General features: G+C 30.8%; 1 long non-coding RNA gene across 1 annotated transcript; it reads left to right on the top strand.

Moving 5' to 3' along the window:
• The first annotated feature begins 658 nt into the window (after positions 1-658).
• On the top strand, positions 659-5326 carry LOC109793627 (uncharacterized). The gene is made up of 4 exons (XR_014431892.1): positions 659-725; positions 2890-2952; positions 4050-4166; positions 4871-5326. It is a non-coding gene; the product is annotated as an uncharacterized LOC109793627 (long non-coding RNA).
• The last annotated feature ends 240 nt before the right edge of the window (positions 5327-5566 follow it).

Genomic DNA, 5566 nt, shown 5'->3' with positions numbered 1-5566 from the left:
AGCATGTGGAATGTGGTGATATGCACCCGTATGAACTTTGGGATTAGCTTCATCTGCACGAGATACCCGTGATGATGACAACCCTACAATCTATGAAGCTATTCCCTCTGCAAGCCCTATTGATTTCCTTCAAATTGAAATATATATGGTGCAGTGCGAGCTATCTTGTCCGCTTTTGGTCAATATTATAAAAAAAAAAATAGACAAAGCAAATACTATTGATTTCCCATTCACTAAATTACGACTTCCCCCTTTCTTATTTTATGCATCTCAATGTCCATTTCTGCCTTCTAAGATGTTAATTAATTTTGTTTTACATTTCAGTTCCTAATCCCCCTAACTCTCTTGGAACACACCACTGGTCATCACGGGCTCTCTCCTCTGCATGTAGCTGCTGCAATGGTCGGATCGAGGTTGTTCTTGTTCCTGTTCCTTGATTCCTTTATGCATATACTAATTTGTAGAAGGTTTTTCTTATTAGCTTCTGCAAAGTCTTATTTTTAATGTATGCATAAACTAGTTTTAGCTTATAGAGCTTCTTATTTTTCTGCTATCTCAATGTTCATATAGAAAACTATAAATAATTACATCACAATATGTATTAGTTTTCTTTACTATTAATTGTTTCATCTTGCAATTCTTTTTATTTTTAATTTGTAGCAGAGCAGCTATCGTGAATAGTTGAAGCTGAAAACAAGATTTGAATCGCTTCAAAGAACCCAAAGGTAAATGCAGGATTCAATTACTTTAATATTGTATTCACAAATTTGCTTGATAATTCATTCGTTGTTGGTTTGTTGCTCTTATTATTCAGTAGATATATAGTATTCTTTTCTGAATTTCTTCCAATTGTGGAATGCAGATTCAGATAGTGAGTCAGACAATGCTAAAGCATCAGTGTCTTTGAATCCTATAAAGGTAATCATGCTACGTTTGGTATCTGATGTGATGTTAAGAGAATGCAATTTTGTATTGCCTTGACTTCAGTTTGCCTATTAAAAACTGTTTCAGGAAAAAGTAGGATTTGGCTTGTCTCTAGATCAAAAGCAGGGGAATCTTGATAATTCAGAAACTGGAATTGGTGAGTACCTAAGTTGCTGGCATTTTGTTATTGTGTTTTTGTATTATTTATTCCGTATATAGTTTTGAACCGACCCAGGCATGTAGTTTTGGTTGGAGTCCTTTTCAGAATCCAAATTGTGATTGCTTAGACAGAAAATTAAACTACTTAATTTTTTGAGTGTAGATTTCAGTTGATTACGTGAACCTGCTTTAGTAAATCTCGAGACTGAAAAATAAATTTGCAAAGTGTTTCATCAAATAAAATAAGGCAGATAAATTTATGAATAGTTAACTATTGTGAATCTGAAGTATATGACCGACCAAAGTAATTGTTATACAGTGTTCCATATAAAACAATTATAAAGTAAGTGTTCCATCATGTAAACTAATTCCTAAGTTACACGATTAACATTTATGTTTATAACGTTTAGTAAGAAAAATGTAAATACTTAATAGCACTGTGCACAAATAATTTGCAATAGGAGTCACGCAAATAAATAAATAAATAAACTGTGGAGAGAATGTCAATTCCTTAAATAGGTCTATCTGGCCAATGTTTTAAGTTGTGAATAGATAGGACAATATACCTTACTTAATGTAGGAAGAAAAAAAATGGTATAATAAAAGACATAACAGTGTAAATTTAAAAATAATAAAGTGTAAATGACAACCTAACAAATAGGAGTGTTAAAAAGTTCAAAATGAGTGAGTACATGTTCCCTCACATTTCTATATGTAGTTATGTTCGGTATTTGACTTGATTCGGATTAGTCAAAGTCTAATACAACTTTTGAATGCTGAAAAAATTGAATCTCTAAAAGTGTATCGAGTAGGTAGAAAATCATCCATTTCAAATTTGAATGTAAGAGTTTGTTTAGATATTTTTTTAAAAATATTTAAAATTTAAAACAATTTTAAAAAAAATTAAAACTAATTTATGTATGAATTAGAAATAAGATTATGAAAAAATTAATAAAAATAAGTTTCTACAAATTAGAATATGTGTATAAATTAATTTTAGTTTATAAAAAAGAATTCTACTCTAAAAGTATCTGAGAGTAGTTTGCTGAAATTGACTCATTAATATTTTATGAATTTTACGATGTGACTTGTAAAGGAATCAAGATCAAAATCATCACTGGGGTGTAACTTTATAGAATCTAGTTTTTATGGGGGGTTTCCCTTTTCTTTGATGTACTGCACCATAAAAAAAAAAAAGAATCAAAATGATGATGATTAGGCCATTAACCAGTAAAATAAGATTGAGGCCATGAAACAGTTGCAGAACCTTTTGAAAAGGCTGCAAGGCAAGGCTAAAACAAAATGAGCACTGCGTAGGCTAATCTTATTATTTCTGGCATGCATGTTTATTATTTCTTGACTCTTCATCAAAAATTAGTGTGTGTGCTTGGGTGACACCTACTGACCTAAGTCTATTAAATACTACTTAGGCTAATCTTAGGCATGGTGATTTTTGTGAGAGAGCTAGAAGCTAAGCTGACTCACATATACATATATATATATATATATATATATATATATATATATTTGTTAAACAGGTAAAAATCAATGTCAGTTAGTTATATTAAGAAATTTATATAAAATTTAAAATATTAATTTCCGACGGAATTTCTGTTCTTTTGTTCTTTCTGCACTACGTCTCCTATCCAATTCACTTAATACTTAATACTTAATTAAAATTGTAATTTCATAGCCAATAAAAAACCAGACTATTAATTTATACTTAATTTTCTAGTTCAAAGCCATTAAGCTAAAAGTATGGAATCATCACCCTCAGGAACTAACTTATTCTTTGATTTCCTTAAGGCATTTGCACGTTTGAGTGGTGTGTACGGTGGAACTTATATGCTGAACAAGCAAAAATGCAAGGTAAGTTTGTGAAGATACTTTTATGTTCAGGAAATTCAATTACACTATAATTACTTGTGGTAGGACAGTTTTATCTTGTATGAACAGAATCAAATTGAATTTTGATGTTTATCTTGTCTGATACTGTTTTTTGGAACTATTTTGAAGCAGTTCATTTGTCCTTATTAGTTATTTTGTTCTCTTTCAATTTTTATAACTCAATCATTCCCTTAATTTGTACTGCTCCAATTCTTGAAGAATCCATGATATACAAAGCAAAATGCTAATAAGTACTCCTAAAATGAGTTAAGGAAATAAAAGTAAAAAGTATGTAATGTAAAAATCATTTATACTTATTTTTTAAATAATTATAAGAATTTATTAAATGCTTGCAGTAGTTGGAAAAGATTCAAACTCACATTGAAGCTAATTTCATTGAAGCCCATTTATTTGGAATAGAACCAGTGAACCAATTGTATGCAAAATCTCTGTCCACATAAGGAAATTTTTTGGAAATTCTAAAATCAAAGAGTCACTGAACTATTTAAAATGTTTATATCTGGAAAGAAACCAAATCAATTTGTGAAAACTCATTACAATTTTTTTTCAGTAAGAAACTATAAGTAACGTATTTAAGTTGCTCATACACTTCTTGGAGAAAAGGTAGCTTAGCCAGTTGAGGTGGGAGTATGCTAGGTAGACTAAAGCGCTTGAGACTCCTAAAACACAGAAACAGTTCATCAATCTTAAAGGGGATTCATTAAGTTGCTCATACACTTCTTGCAAATTTATGTTGACATTACTTATATGTGGATTTAGATAACTGAATTAGGAAATTTAAGAGACAACACCACAAAAACACATAGCCCAATAACTTCAGAAAAGAGATATGAAATAATTTGGTAGTCATACATACATCTTCACAACATGACAGACCGTATAAAAACTGCAATCACAATCAATGCTTCTCTCTGATTCAGCTGGTGGTTCACGATTGGAATCAAAACTGCAATCACAATCAATGCTTCTCTGTAATTCTGATAATGATGATTAGAACCAATAATGTTTCTTTTTTTTTTATTAATCATTTCTCACATTGAGACTCAAAATCATTTCAGGGTGACTTAGGATATCTGTACCTTGATCTGTACTGAAGAAAAGGAAAATATTGTAGTTGTGCTGACTTTGCAATAAAAGGAGGTTGCAGGATTTCTCAAACAGAATACCAACTTTTGGTATGTGAAAATTTCCATTCCCAATTTGTTAATTTTATTGAGGCATCTAACCGGAAATGATCGTAAGTTCTTTTAGATCATGGTAGTATAGTGTTAAACATTATTTTTTGGTGATTTCAGCTGTTAATATAGAATAGTGTGACAAATAGGTCAATCAATGTACATCTTTGGATGTTGCCAAGGTGGGAGAACTTATAATTTTATTTTTTCTAGAAACATAAATCCTCCAGATTCCAGAATTGTCATTTTTAACTTTCTAGTTGCACAGGGGTGTGTTGTTTCTTCTTAGTATTATATATGGTGCTAGAAAGAATAGTAATTTCCACTTGCTACCTCCTTAATTAGTCCTTGATATACCTTTAGTATAAAACAGGAGCCCTCCCATATGGTATTTTTGCCAGAATTGAACCTAATAACAAATGTTTAAGAGACCCAAATCTTTTTGACTCGAATTGACACATGTTGGTTACAATTGGGTGTTGGAAAATCAATGTTTAACAGCTAAATTAATGTTGGTTACAATATTCAGGATCATGAGAAAGTAATATTTAGATTGATCACTATAAAAGTATTAGAATTAGAAGAAACCAGAATTTGTATATAAATCACTATCCATTTTCATTTGTACATATAACTTTAAGTGTGTAGGATCAATGTTGTTGATTTCTGACAGTCCATATCCCTCTTTTGCACATATACTTTAGTGATAGGAGGCTTGCTGTTCAAGGAGGCCAATGTGGAATAATCTGATGTTCATGATATTAGAAATGGGGAAAAAAAAAACTGGTGTGTGATTTTGATTACATCTCACTAGACGGACATCATGTAGCTTCTGATTTTCCCATCAGTTACGTGCAGTAAGAGTCCTTGAAAATGCAGTTGTCATCACCCCAGAATTTGTTTTTTTTTTTTACTTTTGTTTTGTGTCTTTTGTGAACTTGATTGCAATTGTTCAGTTTTGTTTTGTGCATAATGTCAATATCTCATTCTCGCAGTTTCACCTTCTAAACCAGAGTACTATTCTTCATCGGTTTCCTCGTATATACAACTCGTCAGGTACTTATACAATTATACACACTTTTTTTTCATTATTGTTATGCAATTTTCTGCTGCATTTTTTTTTTCTGATTGCATTTTGTTTTCGAGTTTTGTTGCTGGTGCTTGTGTAATTGTGTTGATTATTGAAGTGGATTGATGAAGTGGATTTTATTTTTTTTATTTTATTTGATTTGAATTGTTTGACTGTTTTGAATCTGAGTTGCTATTAGATATTTTGGTGCTGGTTTTCATTTTTTATTATTGTTATGCAGTTTTTTGTTACATTTTTTTTTTCTGATTGGATCTTGTTTTCGAGTTGTGTTGCTCGTGCTTGAGTAGTTGTGTTGATAATCGAAGAGAAA

Source organism: Cajanus cajan, chromosome 2, assembly GCF_000230855.2.
Source record: "Cajanus cajan strain Asha chromosome 2, NIPB_CcT2T_4, whole genome shotgun sequence".
NCBI lineage: Eukaryota > Viridiplantae > Streptophyta > Magnoliopsida > Fabales > Fabaceae > Cajanus > Cajanus cajan.
This window is presented reverse-complemented; position numbering and strand designations above follow the sequence as displayed.